We start from the raw sequence: 18,170 nt of genomic DNA, 5'->3' as shown, positions 1-18,170 counted from the left end.
TTATTCCCCGTGATCATTGGTGATAAGAGGAACAATATGAGATACATTACAACATGATGGGACTGTTTTTCAGTTTTGGTCCCACTGTGACCTTCGACCACTCGTGGATACCACAGGGGGCATAGAAAACAAGGCGGTTCTCGAACCACGAGTCTCGCCTGCTTTCGCGTCCACCTGCCTTTGCGATTACTTTTGGTATTTGCCTGTTCAATTTGAGCTTGATTGGACCAATATTGAAATTTGACCTTTGACACCTAAATTTTGGTGGTTCTCAGTTGGGCACAATTACCTGGCTGATGGTGACTGTACCAACAAAGTCTCATGCCCATTTGACAGTTTTACTAATTTGACCACAGATGACCCCCAGTGACCCTGAAATGACCCTCTAAATGTTGACTGTACCCACCAAGTTTCATGCCCATGTGAGTTTTTGGTAATTTGACCTCAGATGACCCCTGGGTGACCTCAAATGATCCTGAAATGACCTTCTAAAATTTGACTCTAAATGTTGACTGTACCCACCAAGTTTCATGCCCATGCAACATTTTTTAATAATTTGACCTCAGATGACCTCTGGGTGACCTTGGATGACCTCGGAATGACCTTTTGAAAATTTTGCTCTAAATGTTGACTGTACCCACCAAGTTTCATGCCCATACAAGTTTTTAGTAATTTGACCTCAGATGACCCCTGGGTGACCTGGGATGGCCCTGAAATTACCTTAAAATATTTGACTATAAGGGACCATTCACAAACACTTGTAAGGGGGGCCTGATGCAAAAAAAATTAATCACAAAAATTTTTCAGGCCCCCCTTTACAGTCCTCAAAAATTTTCAGGGCCCCCCCTTTTTGACATGAAAATTATGGGTCAACCCTATAGAAAAGCATATAAACTCAATTTTTCCAGGAAAATTTGTGGTCATTTTTTTCAGGGCCCCCCTTTGGAGAGTTAAAATTTTCAGGGCCCCCCTTTTTGCATCAGGCCCCCCTTACAAGTGTTTGTGAATGCACGGTCCCTAAATGTTGACTACCCACCAAGTTTCGTGCCCATACGACAGTTTGTAGTAATTTGACCTCAGATGACCCCTGGGTGACCTCATTCACCTCAAATGACCCTGAAATGACCTTCCAAAATTTGACTCTAAATGTTGACTGTACCCACCAAGTTTCATGCCCATACAACATTTTTTAATAATTTGACCTCAGATGACCCATGGATGACCTTAAATGACCTTCCAAAAATTTGGCTCTAGATGTTGACTGAACCCACCAAGTTTCATGCCCATGATACAACAGTTTGTAGTAATTTGACCTCAGGTGACCCCTGGGTGACCTTGGATGACCTCGGAATGACCTTTTGAAAATTTTGCTCTAAATGTTGACTGTACCCACCAAGTTTCATGCCCATACAAGTTTTTAGTAATTTGACCTCAGATGACCCCTGGGTGACCTGGGATGACCCTGAAATTACCTTAAAAAAATTTGACTATAAGGGACCATTCACAAACCACTTGTAAGGGGGGCCTGATGCAAAAAAAAAATTCATCACGAAAATTTTTCAGGCCCCCTTTACAGGCCTCAAAAATTTCAGGGCCCCCCCCCCTTTTTGACATGAAAATTATGGGTCAACCCTATAGAAAAGCATATAAACTCAATTTTTCCAGGAAAATTTGTGGTCGTTTTTTCAGGGCCCCCTTAGGAGAGTCAAAATTTTCAGGGCCCCCTTTTTGCATCAGGCCCCCCTTACAAGTGTTTGTGAATGCACGGTCCCTAAATGTTGACTACCCACCAAGTTTAGTGCCCATACGACAGTTTTTAGTAATTTGACCTCGGATAACCCCTGGATGACCTTGACCCACTAACCAATACACACTTGTTCTGTCTGGGGTCAAGATGCACCCACCCACCAAGTTTGAAGAACGTGTTACACTTAGTCTCCGAGAAAATAGGTTTTTGCATTTTATGCATAAATTATGCTAATTAGGTACTTAATTACTATATTTTGCGCAGAAAACCGAATCAGGTCGAGATCCTCTGGTCATGCTACCCCCTACCAAGTTTCATCATCATAGCGCTTAGGGTTCTTACGGATCCCCAGATACAGCTCCACAAGGCGAATTTCTTCAGATTTCCTACCATATTTGTAAAAGCGTTCCGCATAAATTATGTAAATTAACAACTAAATGCGCATACTTTTAGACGAAAAACTAATCATGTGATTAGCAGGTGTGTATCATTTCTGTCACCAGGTTTCGTTACCCGACAGATCTTGAAGTAGTCTGTCCACAAACGCCGCTATCAATTTACGCTGATTTTCGCATAAATGATGCAAATTAGCTATGTTAATTTGCATATTTTTTACCGAAAACATATGTTACGGAGCAAACTCAGATATCCTTCCTCTCACCTAGTAGCGTCCCTGTAGGTCTTACGGTTCCCTAGATACAGCTCCGGACATACACACACATCCACCCCCCACATCCATCAATCCATCCACACTGACAGACAGAAATAGTGATTACTAAGTCCCATCCTGAAGTTCAGGCGATACAAAAATGGAACCAATCAACTGATGATAGGAGACAAATACACCACTAATCATGCAGTGTAAAGTACTATCTATTGAAAGTAACACTCAAATACTATACTGATTATGCAGTGCATAGTGCTATCTACTGAAGATAACAGATCCACTGATTACAGTGGATAGTGCTATCTACTGAAGATAACAGATCAAATTATTACAGTGCATAGTGCAATCTATTGAAGACAAGAAAATCATTACTGTAAACTCGCACAGCTGATCATACAGTGCATATTAGTGCCATCGACTGAAGATAACTGATTACAGTGCATAGTGCTATGAAGATAACTGATCTGCTGATTACAGTGTAATAGTACTATCTACTGTATTTAATAACTATCCATTCATGCATCAATGTGCAGTCGCTCTAATTGAATCAATTTCTATGGTGTATCTTGCATATTGAAGGTCTGAAGTGATTTTAAAAATCACTTCAGACCTTCAATATGCAAGACTGTGAAGTATTGATGTATCTTTCCACATGACCAATGTTCATTGCCTACAGGCCTATACAGTAGCGAGTCATTAAAAAAATAAATATATTTTTCCAACTGACCAACACACCGCAAAAGTCCCACTGGAGGGCAAGCAAACATTTTTTCTGGGCCTTATTCAGTGCATAGTGCTATCTACTGAAGATAATAGCTATATCATGTCTCGTCTCAAGTTTGAGAGATGTTGCAATTAGTGATGGGTCAAGCCCTTAGTTACCTTAATTTGACTGGGCTACCTCTTCCACAAGTAAGTTTTCAACACGACACATAAAGTGTCATTCGTATGTAAAGTCCATCTTAGTCCATCTTCAGATCTTTAAAGATAGTCTGATTAATGTCACTTACTACCAAAGGTGATTTAATTCAGCACAACTGATTTTTGCTGCATGCTGCTACGGTACTTTATAGAATTGTGTGACAAATGTGAAGGTTGAATAAACAACAAGAATATGTGCGCTCCATTCTAAAAGCATGGTTTTCCCTGTAACGATGGCAGCTCTCATGAAGTACATTGTAGATTGATGTCCCGAGGTGAGTGAGGTCCCTTTTGCAAATCATCATGCCCCTGTGAAACAAGACAATAAGAACATGTTTAAAAAGCTTGAAATAAAAAAACAATTTGATGTATGATCAATATGTTATTTTATGCAATGCACTGATGGATTTGTTGCAAGTGTCAAGTGTGACTGTATTCTGTGCCATGGGTCTAGGCTTTTCCTATATGTTTAAAATGTACGAAGCATTCATTTATGCTCCAAAATGTTCCAAAGGTCAGATTTCTTGAAGGATTTACCCTACTGTTTTAAAAGTTCAAAATCATTTAATGAAAATTTGATGAGAAAATTTGATGTAGGACATGAAGGAAAATTTTTTGATTGATAATGTCATAAAAATCGTAAAATGTATGACTTTTGAACACCCTGTATCTCAGTTAGACAACGCAACTTATCATAACAGGTTTGCTTTTTTGATCGGCTGCAATTTATTAGCACATCTGGAAAGGTTTTACCAGAAAAATTTTTAAGTTAGTAAATTAGAGAGGAATAAAACTATACTTTTTGAACCATGGTGATGCATGGCCATATGTATTTCTAATTTTGAGATGTAACATATTTTGCCCCCAATTCATAATGCATGACAACAGTTTTGTTGTTGTCATGACTCTACTTACCGAGTACCCAACATTCAACAGATCAATTGTGTCTTCAAAGACCCCGGTAACAGACTCTTCATAGATTTAATCAATCCATTTACATCTCCATACATTGATAAGCTGGTTCAACTGCAAACCAAACACACACAAAAAACATAATTAGCATCATCATGACTAATATTAACTTTTTTTCGTTTAAAATTGAACAAAATCACCAAAATACCTAATTTCCTCCTTTATATTTCACCAAGATATAACGATTCAATTTTTTGATTTTAAAACAAATATTGAATGTACATACATGTGACATGTATTCTCCATAGCAAATCAGGGTCAGAAATTAGCAACCAAGTGCGAGAATCCTTTTGGATTCTCCGGTGGAATTTTGCAAGAATCCATGGATTCTCGCCAATTTACTTTGTATGATAAATTTAAATATTTACGAGAATCCATTTAGATTCTTGCAATTTTGTTGACGAGAATCTTTGCGAGAATGGATTCTCGCCGAATTTCTGACCCTGCAAATAAGAATTTCGTACTTAAAGATAGGTGACCTGATCGAAAGTATCATCCCCCACTTTTTCCTATCATTTTGATATCCTAGATTTTGGTATCAGAAGAAAGCTCACATTTTTTTTTAATCCCAGTGAAATTTTAGGCCAGAAATATATTCCGTTTAGATGTTATGAAAAGTGATAGCCTCATCCCCAATTGTGGTATACTACCAGCTACTACCACACATACCATTCTATGGGCTGTTGTGAAACATATTTTAACTTCTAACTACACAAATTCCCTTTACTCAGGGGTGTGTCAGTCCGAAAAATGAAAAACACTGTGCTAGTCTGAAAAAAGCATGTGCTAGTCCGAAAATGAGAACCACTACAACAGTGCGACACTCCGCTAGTCCGAATCTAAGAACACTTTTTTCAGTCCGACCGCGCCAGTCTGAATCCGAAATACACTGCGCTAGTCCGAATCTGGACAACACTGCGCTAGTCTGAAAATGAAAACCACTGCAACAGTGTAGAACTGGCTCCGTTCCTCTGACCGCGGTGCCCCAATTGCGAGCGCGAAGCGCTCTGACCGCGGTGCCCCAATTGCGAGCGCGAGGGAGCGGTGGTTTAGGGAGTTGGATTGTCATTTAATGAGCACGTAACCAGTGCTACAACAGTGCAACACTCTGCTAGTCCGACTCTAAAAACACTTATTTACGTCCACCACGCCCAAAGTCTGAATCCGAAATACACTGCGCTAGTCCGAAAATATGGAAAACACATTGCGCTAATCCAAAACTGAAAACCACAGCGCTAGTCCGAATCTGAAAAAATACTGCACTAGTCCGAATCTGAAAAACACTGCGCTAGTCCGAATATCGGACTAGCACAGTGTTTCCAAAATCCATGCAGATCATACGGACTAGTGCAGTAGTGTTTTTCAAACTCGAACTAGCGCAATGGTTTTTAGTTTCAGACTAGCGCAGTATTTTTTAGATTCGGACTAGCGCAATGTCAGACTGAAGGAGTGTTTTCCAGATTCAGACTAGCGCAGTGGTTTTCATTTTCGGACTAGCAGCGTGTCGGCGTAGCGGCATGTCGGACTAACGCCCTGCACCCATGCAATAGCGAAATGATTAATTAGCATATATTTGAAAGTGTGGAGCATTTTTTATTGCAATGCAAATCCATGTTGTAAATTCAACGCTGGTACCAGAAGGCTTTTGCAAAGTGTACGCGGTGACACGCGTGAGGCACACACACAGCACATACTTTGTGGGTAGAAAATTGTTTTGAGATGAAAGTGCGATCGGATATCGGCGAAAAGGCAATTGACTTATTTGGGTTGTTGTACTGCAGGAGTCAATGTTAACTTACGCCCATGAAAATTCATAAAATTGCACGTCACAATGATGTCCGTCTGTCAATACGCAGCACATTTCACATCTATAGGTGTATGTGCTGCACCCAGTCCCAGCTGTGTGTAAACTGTGTAGGCCATATTAATGCGATTCTGTTACGAGCTGGCAGATATCACTGTAATGTATTACAGGCCTACATGAACATCACTACCATGACTATCGGTACCAAACTTTAGGTGAATACATCAAGATTTTGGGACCGTTCCATGAGTCGAGTGACACACATTCGATGGCTGTAAACAGTCTAGGCTAGCTTCGAATGCGCCACTTTCGTGTGCAAATACAAACAAAGACTACCTACAGGGCTGTCAACTTTTTGCAATTGCTTGGCGTGAGACAGAGGCGTACTGGGATTTGCCGACTCCAATGTTCATTTTGTACCATGATTATTTGAGCCACGGCGCTCGAGAATGTGAAAAGCAGGGGGGGTAGGAGCAACAAATTATTCATGATGATGCGTGAGATTTTACTCATTTTCCAGCTTTTTGCGTGAGAATTACTACCTAGGCGTGAGATTATACTACCTTGGCGTGAGACCGTGTGAAAGTGACCCAATGCGTGAGACTCACGGGCCACGGCCAATGCGTGAGAGTTGACAGCCCTGCTACCTAATTCCAATGAATTCACATGAATTGTACTGCCACTCACTGACTGCACTGCCGATACCAAAAAAGAAGCAATTTTTGTTCCTTTTTTTCCCTCACCCAGCCACTACTAAAACCAACTGAAACGAGCCTGACCGGGGAGCCTGACAATGAAATTCATCATCGTTAGGCTATTAACTGACACAATTTACTTCTGCTTCTGTTTATAAGCTTGAATATATTCAAGCTATTACATGTCTAGGCGAACTCATGTTCGGAATGCTAGCACTAAACATTTATGAACATGATAAACATGATAAAACAAATACTAAAATCATAAGGGCAAGGCTGATAAGCTTATCGACGTGAGATACTCACCGGCGGCGCATCGGCGTTGCATTGGCCGTGACGGTGGAGTTGCCATTCGATTTGATATTCATGCATTCTGCAATATTGTCTGCAGTTTTTTAGTGAAAGTTACAAGGAATATTATTGGTTTTAAATAATACAGGATAAAAGTTTGAAGTGTCAATTGATCTCGCGCCATCTCCATCTGCTGAGCTGGTGGCTGGTAATTATGGCATCTGTTGCGCGTGCGCGATGACCTTACAGCCGCCATTCCGCCAGCTAGCTCGTCGAAGTCTAACGCTTGAGGGCAGTCTAGATCTTTTAACGTCTGTGCAGCAAACTGCTAGTAATACTGTGGGATGTGCAGTGTCACTTGAGTCAAAGAAAAAAGTCAGTCAAATCAAGAAACAAGAATTCCCACAAAAGGGAGGTGAGACAGACAAGGTGTGTGAAGAATTTGAACCATTTGTGTTAGAGGGAGTAGTATCACTTGGTGAGAATGGTAGTCCAAAGCCCATCAAGATTGTGCGAGATACGTGTTGTGCACGGTCTATGATTCTGGAAGGAACTTTGCCCTTTAATGAGGATAGTTCAGCAGGTAATGCTTTGATCCAGGGTATTGGGATGGAAATAATTAGTGTACCTCTCCACAAGATTAACTTGACATCTGACTTGGTTTCTGGTCCTGTAACCATAGGAGTTAGACATGAATTGCCAGTCAAAGGAGTGTCCATGTTGCTTGGAAATGATTTGGCAGGGGGGAAGGTTTTTCCTGACCCAATAGTCACAGATAAGCCCTGTATACAGGATGATAATAGTGAGGAAGAGGAGATATTTCCTGCATGTGCAGTGACACGGGCAATGAGTAAGAAGGCCTCATTAGAAACAATTGAGGACAACCAAATTGATGACTTAGGCTACAATTTGGAAGACACATTTGTGTCAAAGTTGAATGAGAAAGAAGATCAACTTCCTTCTCCTGGGGATAAAAACACCCCTAAAAATGACACAGCCTCTGAGCATGAACAAATTGGGGAAACCATGAAAGACCCATTAAGTCATGACAAGCTGATTCTGGAGCAACAAAATGACCCAGAACTCAAAGAGATCAATCAAAGGGCATTGACCCTAGAAGAAGCAGAACAAAATTCTGTCTGTTTTACAAACAAGATGGTGTGCTAATGAGAAAATGGCGCCCCCTTTATGCACCTGCCGATGAAGGGTGGATGGTAGTGCACCAAATTGTGGTACCAAAAGTCTACCACACTGAAGTTATTAACATAGCACATGATAGTCCCATGGCAGGGCATTTGGGTGTTAAGAAAACTCATGAAAGAATTCTGAGACATTTCTGGTGGCCCACTCTCAGAAAAGATGTTTCTGAATATTGCAAAACATGTCACATATGCCAAGTAGTAGGGAAGCCAAATCAGAAAATACTTTGCTCCATTAAAGCCAATTCCAGCCTTTGATGAACCATTTAGTAGGGTTATTATTGATTGTGTAGGCCCCCTACCAAAGACTAAGTCAGGTAATCAATACCTTCTGACAATTATGTGCGCGTCAACACGCTTTCCTGAAGCCATACCCTTGAGAAATATTAAAGCAGTGACTATAGTGAAAGCTCTAACTAAGTTCTTCACATTTGTGGGGCTCCCGAAGTCCATACAGTCAGACCAAGGATCAAACTTTACTTCTGGAGTATTTCAGCAGGTCATGTATCAATTAGGTATAGAACAGTATACCTCAAGTGCTTACCATCCAGAATCACAAGGTGCACTAGAAAGGTTCCACCAAACATTGAAAAACATGATCAGAACATACTGTTTGGAATTTCAGAGGGACTGGGATGAGGGAGTACACTTGTTGTTGTTTGCTGCTAGGGAAGCTGTTCAGGAAACTTTAGGATTTAGTCCTTTTGAGTTAGTGTTTGGACACACAGTGCGCAGGCCCTTAAAGTTGTTGAAAGAAAAGTGGCTCAATGAGAAATCAGATATCAATTTGTTGGATTATGTCTCCAATTTTAAGCATAGGCTTAACAGAGTAACTGATATCGCCAAAGAAAACTTGAAACAGGGTCAGGCCAAAATGAAACAATGGTATGATAAACATGCCAAAGAGAGAGTGTTCAAACCAGGTGACAAAGTTCTAGTACTGTTTCCAATTCCAGGACACCCATTGCAAGCCAGATATCATGGCCCATGTGAAGTAGAGTCAAAAGTGGGTGAAGTAGATTATATTATCAAGACTCCTGGTAGACGCAAGAGCAGGCAGTTATGCCACATAAATATGCTCAAAGAGTATGTTGAAAGAAGTGACAGTGGCATTCCAAAACCTGTGTGTACAGTAAAACATGCTGATAATGTAGACAAACATGCCGATGTAGACAAAATCGCCAATGTAGACAAGAGTAAAGATGACAATTCTGATGTCATATTTGACCAGGATAAAGAGCTGGAGCACAAAGAGTATAATGTAAAATTGAACAATTCTGATGTGCTCACTAATTTGGACTCAAAGTTAGGTCATCTTTCTCAAGATCAACAAAGTCAAATTGCAAATTTGATTCACAAATTTGACAATATATTTCCTGATACGCCAAGTAGAACAAATGCTGCATTTCATGATGTAGATGTTGGTGATACAAAACCAATCAAGCAGCATCCTTACAGAGTCAATCCATTGAAAATGGAACATCTCAAAAATGAGATCAATTATATGCTAGACAATGATATCATAGAACCAAGTAGTAGTGAATGGAGTTCACCGTGTATACTTGTTCCCAAGCCTGATGGTTCATACCGATTGGTCGCAGACATGAGAGCTGCAAATGTTCATTCAAAGACAGACTCGTACCCAATTCCAAGAATTGATGATTGCATAGACAAAATTGGGAATGCAAAATTTGTTAGCAAATTTGATCTTTTGAAAGGGTACTGACAGGTTCCACTCACAGACCGTGCCAAAGAGATTTCTGCTTTTTGTACACCATTTGGTCTTTACCAATACAAAGTTATGCCATTTGGGTTGAAAAATGCACCCGCAACCTTTCAGAGAATGGTAAATCAAATTGTGGCAGACATAGAGGGATGTGAAGCATATGTAGATGATTTGATTGTTTACAGTCAAACTTGGGAACAACACATGGAACAACTCCATCAGTTGTTTAAGAAGCTGTCAGAAGTACAATTGACAGTCAATCTGGTAAAAAGTGAGTTTTGCCATGCCACAGTCACATACTTAGGATATGTTGTAGGTCAAGGTCAGGTGAAACCTATCAAAGCCAAAGTTGAAGCAATTGAGCAATACCCCACACCTGTAAACAAGAAGGCACTCATGAGATTTCTAGGAATGGTTGGCTATTATAGAAAGTTCTGTCCAAACTTTTCAGAGATAGCAAGTCCTTTGACTGATTTGTTGAAGAAAGATGCAAAATTCATTTGGTCAGAACAGTGTGAAAATGCTTTTCACAAAGTCAAATCAATACTCATGAGTTCACCAGTACTTACTGCACCTGATTTTCAGAAGCAGTTCAAGTTGACTGTTGATGCCAGTGACATAGGCTGTGGAGGTGTTGTGATGCAAGAGGGTGAAGATCAAATAGATCACCCCATTTGTTACTTTTCAAGGAAATTCAACAAGCACCAGAGAAATTACTCCACAATTGAGAAGGAGTGTCTAGCATTGCTATTAGCACTGCTACATTTTGATGTGTATTTGGGTACCACAGTATACCCTGTGCTTGTTTTCACAGATCACAATCCCCTCACCTTCATCAACAGGATGAAGAACAAAAACCAAAGACTGGTGAGGTGGAGTTTGACCTTGCAAGAGTACAATCTGGACATCAAACATATTAAGGGAAAAGACAATGTAATGGCTGATGCCTTGTCCAGAATTGCATAAAGACTGATAAACAAAAATTCCTTTAAAAGGAACTTGTGTGACAAGTAGTCACTGTGTATGATGAGTTAAATACTCAAAGTTGATAATATGTTGAAGTTGATGTAAAAGAAGTAAGCATTTAAGAAAGTTTTCATTACATTCGAACTTTCTTCTTTTAAGGGGAGGGTGATGTGCCCTGAGTAATTTGATTTAATTTAATTATTTAACTTTGTTTACAAGCTGAAAGTATTTCATGAGATGGAAACCCCTTGTATTTTGGAGTTCCCCAAATTATTGTAAACAAAGTCAGAGCTATGTTTGGAACTTGGAAAGCCCCAGTTCATTATTGCACCATCAGGAAAACCCCAGGAAGTGATGTAATGTGAATGTGTATAATTAATCTTGGGAAATCCCAAGATTGCAGCAATGTTGTGAAAATGTGATTGAAGTAATGGTTTATTAATAGATGATGGGTTTTTTGCATGAGTACTGATATAAAAAGCTGGAGGTTTTGTTGGGACTTTACAGAATGCCATGGGAGATTGAAAACTCCACATGTGTGTGATGGTCTTCGTGCTTCAAAAAAGAAGTACATTTTAACCAGTTTATATAGCCAATAATTGAGCTAATTTTAATACAGCAACGAAGAAGACAGCGAGCACACAAAGTGCTCTTCCTCATCAAAGGATTAAAAGTTCTTCTGTCAAATTGCTGGAGTTTGCTGGGTTTGTGAAGGCCACGCATCTGTCAAAAAACAGTGGAGCTGTGTTAAAGAAACCTGTTCCCTGGAGAAATAGTGATTGGTGAAAGAAACACCATTTTTGGAGAAAGCAGCGCAAGGAGATATATATGTGGAGAAAGCAGCTCAAGGAGATATATTTGTGGAGATAGCAGCGCAAAGGAGATTGGAGAAAGCATCATCATTTTCGTATGAGGACTTTATACGCAAGGATTTATAAGTGCAAGTGTACAATGGACATCGCTGATTTTCGCAGGACAAGTGAATAAGGATATTACATCAGTCGTCCAGAACTTTGCAAGAACTCTAGAATCACCAACAAGAAGACCGCTGCATGGTTAAGTACCTATAGTACTAAAACTGATTGAGTGATTTTATTGTAATTGTTGTTATAATGTACCAAGCATACTTTGTTTTCAATTAAAGACTTAGATTATGTTAGCTTAATCAAACAGTGTATTTGTGTTGTGCATTCGTGTGAGTTCGGGTAAAAGGTGATTTTGGCCTTGAGTCGAAGTACGACTCGTAACAACAGGCTTGAATTTGATCTTGGTATAAAGGGTACTGTTCTTCAGTGGGTCAGGTCATACCTTTCAAATAGATCAAGCAGTGTGTTAATAAATGGTGTGCTTTCAGACCCTATGTCTTTAGAGTTTGGTTTACCGCAAGGGTCTATTTTAGGACCACTTGGCTTTACTTTGTATGTTCTGCCACTTGGTCGTATAGTTAGATCATTTGATTTGAATTTTCACATGTATGCAGATGACATACAATTGTACACAAATTTTAACCCAAAGGACCCTTCTTCCATTGTGGTTGCTCTGAATAACCTGTCTTGCTGTGTTGATGCGCTCAGAAAATGGATGCGGAGGAATATGCTTAAGCTCAATGACAGCAAGACAGAGTTCTTTGTAGCCACTCCGTCCCACCTGAAACATATTGTGGGTCCTGTGTCATTGTGTGTTGGTAATATGTTAATCAATCCATCTGATAACATCCGCAATTTAGGTATTATATTTGATTCTTCCATGTCATTGTCTGCTCATATTACAAACCTTTGCTGTAGCTTGACATATCATCTTCGAAACCTTTCTAGGATTCGTAGGTATGGTGTTTTCATGTAATTTTATATGGTTTTTTTTATGTCTTTTAATGTAAACATTGCAAATGTAATATTTCATGTAATTTGGCCGACGGGCCACGAATTTGAAATAAATTTAATCTGAATCTGAATCTGAATCTGAATCTGGTATCTTGATCGTAATACTTGCCATCTTGTCATCCGTGCCCTCATCTTGTCTAAAATCGACTATGGCAATGGTCTGCTCCTTGGGTCTAACAAAACTGACATTCAGCGTATTCAACGCATCCAGAACTGGGCTTCGAAGATGATATGTCAAGTCCGTAAACAAGATTATGCAACTCCATGTTTGGAAGAACTGCATTGGTTGCCTGTGGAAAAAAGAATTGTGTTTAAAGTAGTTTTATTTGTTTACAAATGCCTGAATCATATGGCTCCCAATTACATCTCCTCTTGTATCACTCTCAATCAACCTGGTAGAGCTGGACTGCGCTCAGCATCTGACACCACACGACTGACAGAGCACAATACATCTAAATTACTGAAGTCTGCTGAGCGTGGGGCCTTCTACTATAATGCTCCCAGAATGTGGAATCTTTTACCCATCAATATCCGTGAATCTGCATCACTTGCTGTTTTTAAGAAGTCTCTTAAGACACATTTGTATAATTCTTCCTAATTGTTCTGTTGCTCTGTATATATTTTGCTTTTGTATATATTATGGCCTTTTGCCACCTTCAATATTGTATGTAGCGCTACGCTCTTAATGTAGCAGCGCTTTATAAATGCTCAATGTATGTATACGGTATGTATGTATGTAATGCGTGATATCAGCCGAAGATGACATGCATGATCACATGCTATCTACTGAAGATAGCACCCTTAATACGTGATATCAGCCGATGATGGCATGCATTAACACATGCTATCTACTGAAGATAGCAACCTTAATACGTGATATCAACCGAAGATAACAGCCTTAAGGGTGGTCTTAACCCTGGAATTATAGAAATTTTTTTGGGCTTCAAATATAAAAGTGTACATATTTGGAATGACAAAAAAAACCCGTTTTGTTGGCCCAATTTTTTTCGGACCACATAACAAAAACTTGTTTTAAAATTAATTTTTTTAAACTGGATAAAAATAAATAGGACCCGTTTTTTTTTTTTTTTTTAATTTTTAATTTTGACCAACTTCTACAAATATATTTGTAATTTGGGCGAAAATCGGACTATTTTATGATTTGTTTTTAAAATTTGGCCTTTTTTGACCATTTTTAGTGCCACGTTATAAATGTTTTTTTATTAAATTTTTATGTTTACCCAAGAATTTTGGGCCCAAAAAACGCTTTTTGAAATTTTCTCCAAAAATAATATTTTTTTGCGCAAATTTGACCTCACAGATGAATTCATCAAGACTTTGCCATTCTATGTGTACTTTTATATACTTTAGACCAACAATTCAGCAGTTATGTGGCCCAAAAGTTTCCATAGACCACCTTTAATGCGTGATATCAGCCGAATATGACATACATTAACACTTGCTATCTACTGAAGATAGCAACCTTAATACGTGATATCAGTCGAAGATGACATGTATGTTAAAACATATGCTATCTACTGAAGATAGCGCTATCTACTGAAGATAGCATTTTTAATGCGTGATATCTACCGACGATGGCATGCAGGGTGGTCTTAACCCTGGAATTATGGAAACTCTTGGGCCTCATTTATAAAAGTATACATATTTGGAATGGCAAAGAATTGATGAATTCATCTGTGAGGTCAAATTTTGGTAAAAAATTGTCATTTTTGGTCATTACTGAAGATATCAACCTTAATACGTGATATCAGCCGACGATAGCATGCATTTACACATGTTATTTACTGAAGATAGCAACCTTAATGCGTGATATCAGCCGACGATGGCATGCATTAACACATGCTATCTACTGAAGATAGCAACCTTAATGCGTAATATCTACCGACGATGGCATGCATTAACACATGCTATCTACTGAAGATAGCAGCCTTAAGGGTGGTATTATCCCCGGAATTATGGAAACCTTTGGGCCTTATATATGAAAGTATACATATTTGGAATGGCAAAGACCTGATGAATTCATCTGTGAGGTCAAATTTCTTTTTTTGGGGGGGTGGGGGGATGCTCATTTTTGGAGAAAATAAAAAAAAAAACCGTTTTTGTTGTTGTTTTTTTGCCCCAATTATTTTCGGCCCACATGAACAAAGAAATTCCTGAGTCAATTTATTTTATTAATTTTAAAAAACTAGATAAAAATATTAATATTTTTGAATTTTGACCAACTTCACCAAAAATATTTGAAATTTTTTGTTAATTTTGGTGCAAATTTATTAAATTTGGTCAAAATTCAAACAAAATCAAAATACGGAACCTAGATATCTTTTCTAGTTTTAAAAATTAAAATTAAATTTTTAGTCAAGAATTTTTTTGTTATGTGGTTCGAAAAAATTTGAGCCAAAAAATGCTTTTTGGAATTTTCTCCAAAAATAAACATTTTTGCCCAAATTTGACCTCACATATGAATTCATCAAGTCTTTGCCATTCTAAAAATGTATACTTTTTACATTCTAAAAATGTATACTTTTTTACATTCTAAAATGTATACTTTTTTACATTCTAAAAATGTATACTTTTTTACATCCTAAAAATGTATACTTTTTTACATTCTAAAAATGTATACTTTTTTTATACTTTAGACCAACAAATTAGCAGTTATGAGATGTGATGAGGCCCAAAAATTTCCACAATTCCAGGGTTAAGACCACCCTTAATGCGTTCATTAACACATGCTATCTACTGAAGATAGCAGCCTTAATACGTGATATCAGCCGAAGATGACATTCATTAACACATGCTATCTATCTATCTATCCTAAAAGAGACATATGACAAAATTAATCAAGAAATCCTGGAGCAAAAGATCAGCCAGGTAGAGAAAGCAGATCAAAACTGCCAGCACAAAACTGCATGGGATCTGATAAATGAGATCAGTGGAAGGAGAACTGCCAAAAAAGGTCAGATCAAAGGGGACACAGAGAGTGAGAGACTGCATTCTTGGTTTTCCCATTTCCAGCAGCTACTTGGGAATCCACCAAGCATTACCAATGAGGATGAGCCCATAGAGCAGGTGCATCGGGAATTTGACATGCGAACAGATGCTTTCGATCAGGAAGAGTACGAGGCAGCAAAGAAGGTCATCAATGAAGGAAAAAGTGCAGGTGATGATGAAATCACACCAGAAGTTTGAAAGAGATGCAACTTGATGACATCATACTCTATTTCTGTTTTGAGGCATTACTGCATGGTAGGAAACCCGAGCAGTGGTCAATTCTCAATCTCATCCCAATTCCAAAAAGCGGTGATCTCAGAGAGGGAAGGAATTACAGAGGCATCTGTTTATCATCCATAGTGGCAAAGACCTACAACAGACTACTACTCAACAGAATTCGTCCCTTCTTGGATCCTGTACTACGAATGAACCAAAATGGCTTCCGCCCTGGAAGGTCAACAGTGTCACAAATACTGGCCTTGAGAAGAATTATTGAAGAGATAAACAACAACAATCTGCAAGCAGCACTGGTCTTCATCGATTTTAAAAAGGCATTTGACACCATCCATCGAAGGAAAATGCTAGACATTCTAAGAGCATATGGAGTACCAGAGAAACTTGTGGCGGCTATTGGAAACACATATGAGAACACTGTTGCCCATGTAACCACACCAGATGGAATCACCAACGACTTCATAATTCAGGCTGGAGTATTGCAGGGGGACACACTTGCACCATTTCTATTTGTAACAGTCCTCGACTATGCTCTCAGGAAAGCACTACATATATATACATGAGAATGAAGATCGACTAGGGCTCACACTGAAAACAAGGAAAAGTCGGAGGATAGGCCCGCAAACAATTACAGATCTCGACTTCGCTGACGACATAGCACTATTGGCCGACAGTCTCAGTGACGCTGAAGAACTACTCCATCTTGTTGAGACTGCAGCACTAACAGTCGGTCTCAGCATGAACGCCAAGAAAACCAAGGCAATGGTTTGTAATATGGCTGCATCCCCAATCCGAACACTTGATGGATGCGATCTTGAAGTAGTTGACGATTTCAAATACCTTGGGGCTTGGATTGGCAGTGGTGAAAAGGATTTTAACATCAGGAAAGCCCAGGCATGGAGGGCCTGCAACAGCATGAACAGGATATGGAAGAGCAGCCTGCCTAGAAATCTTAAAACCAAGCTTTTCACCACCACAGTCGAATCAGTTCTGATGTATGGTGCAGAAACCTGGACAATTACATCAAAGTTTAGGAAGGCGCTTGATGGTTGTTATACAAGACTACTGAGAAAAGCACTTAATGTTATCTGGCATTCGCACACCACCAATAAGGAGCTGTACGGCAAGCGTAATTTCTTTCTGCAACCATAATGGGCCGCAATGCGATAACACATAGTACATACATGTAATTATAGGCCTATAAGGCTAGATATAACACGAGTTTATTACCATTATTATTTCCTTTTACTTAATAAAATAAAAAGAAATCGATAGAATTAAAATTCTACAACGGTTTACCTGGGGGTCGAACCCACAATCTATGTACCCATAGTCTAATGCCTACATGACTGTGCTATGATTCGTTGTGCCAGAAAGGTGTTTGTTTATGATACTTATTGATTACGGAATAAAGTGCATACACACAATATACTATTACTAGTATATTAGTACTAATAAATACGAATATAATCCTAACCCTAACCCTAACCCTAACCCTTACCCTAACACTAACCCTAACCCCTAACCCTAACCCTAAACCATAACCTTAACCCTAACCCTAACCCTAACCCTAACCCTAACCCTAACCCCTAACCCCTAACCCCTAACCCTAACCATAAGACCCTAACCCTAAGACCCCAACCCTGACAATAATGAACCTTGCCTCGGACTATTGCGGCCCATTATGGTTGCAGAAAGAAATTTAAGCGTACGGCAATCTCTCCCCAATCTCCGAAAGGCTGAAAACAAAAAGGTTGAGATTTGCTGGACACTGTGCCAGAAGTGAAACAGAGGCAGCTTCCAGAGTTTTCCTGTGGCAACCTACGCATGGTAAAAGATCAAGAGGACAACCAAGAAAGGACTACATTAAGCAACTAATCGAGGATACTGGACTAGAGAGACAAGACATTAGGAACTGCATGCAGAACAGAGTTGTGTAGAGAGCCATCAGCGGAGTCATAAGCAAGCAAGTAAGCAATCTATCTATACTGAAGATAGCAGCCTTAATGTGTTATATCAGCCGAAGATGCATGCATTAACACATGCTATCTACTGAAGA

General features: G+C 39.2%; 1 long non-coding RNA gene across 1 annotated transcript; it reads right to left on the bottom strand.

The window, feature by feature from the left end:
• Nucleotides 1-1,232: 1,232 nt before the first annotated feature.
• Nucleotides 1,233-7,239, bottom strand: LOC140163087 (uncharacterized). Its single transcript, XR_011860402.1, has 3 exons — nt 7,113-7,239; nt 4,251-4,361; nt 1,233-3,644 (listed from the first exon to the last, which is right to left on the bottom strand). It is a non-coding gene; the product is annotated as an uncharacterized lncRNA (long non-coding RNA).
• Nucleotides 7,240-18,170: the final 10,931 nt, after the last annotated feature.

Source organism: Amphiura filiformis, chromosome 10 (genome assembly GCF_039555335.1).
Source record: "Amphiura filiformis chromosome 10, Afil_fr2py, whole genome shotgun sequence".
Classification (NCBI taxonomy): domain Eukaryota; kingdom Metazoa; phylum Echinodermata; class Ophiuroidea; order Amphilepidida; family Amphiuridae; genus Amphiura; species Amphiura filiformis.
Note: the sequence above shows the minus strand (reverse complement) of the source record. Positions and strands in the feature narration are given on the sequence as shown.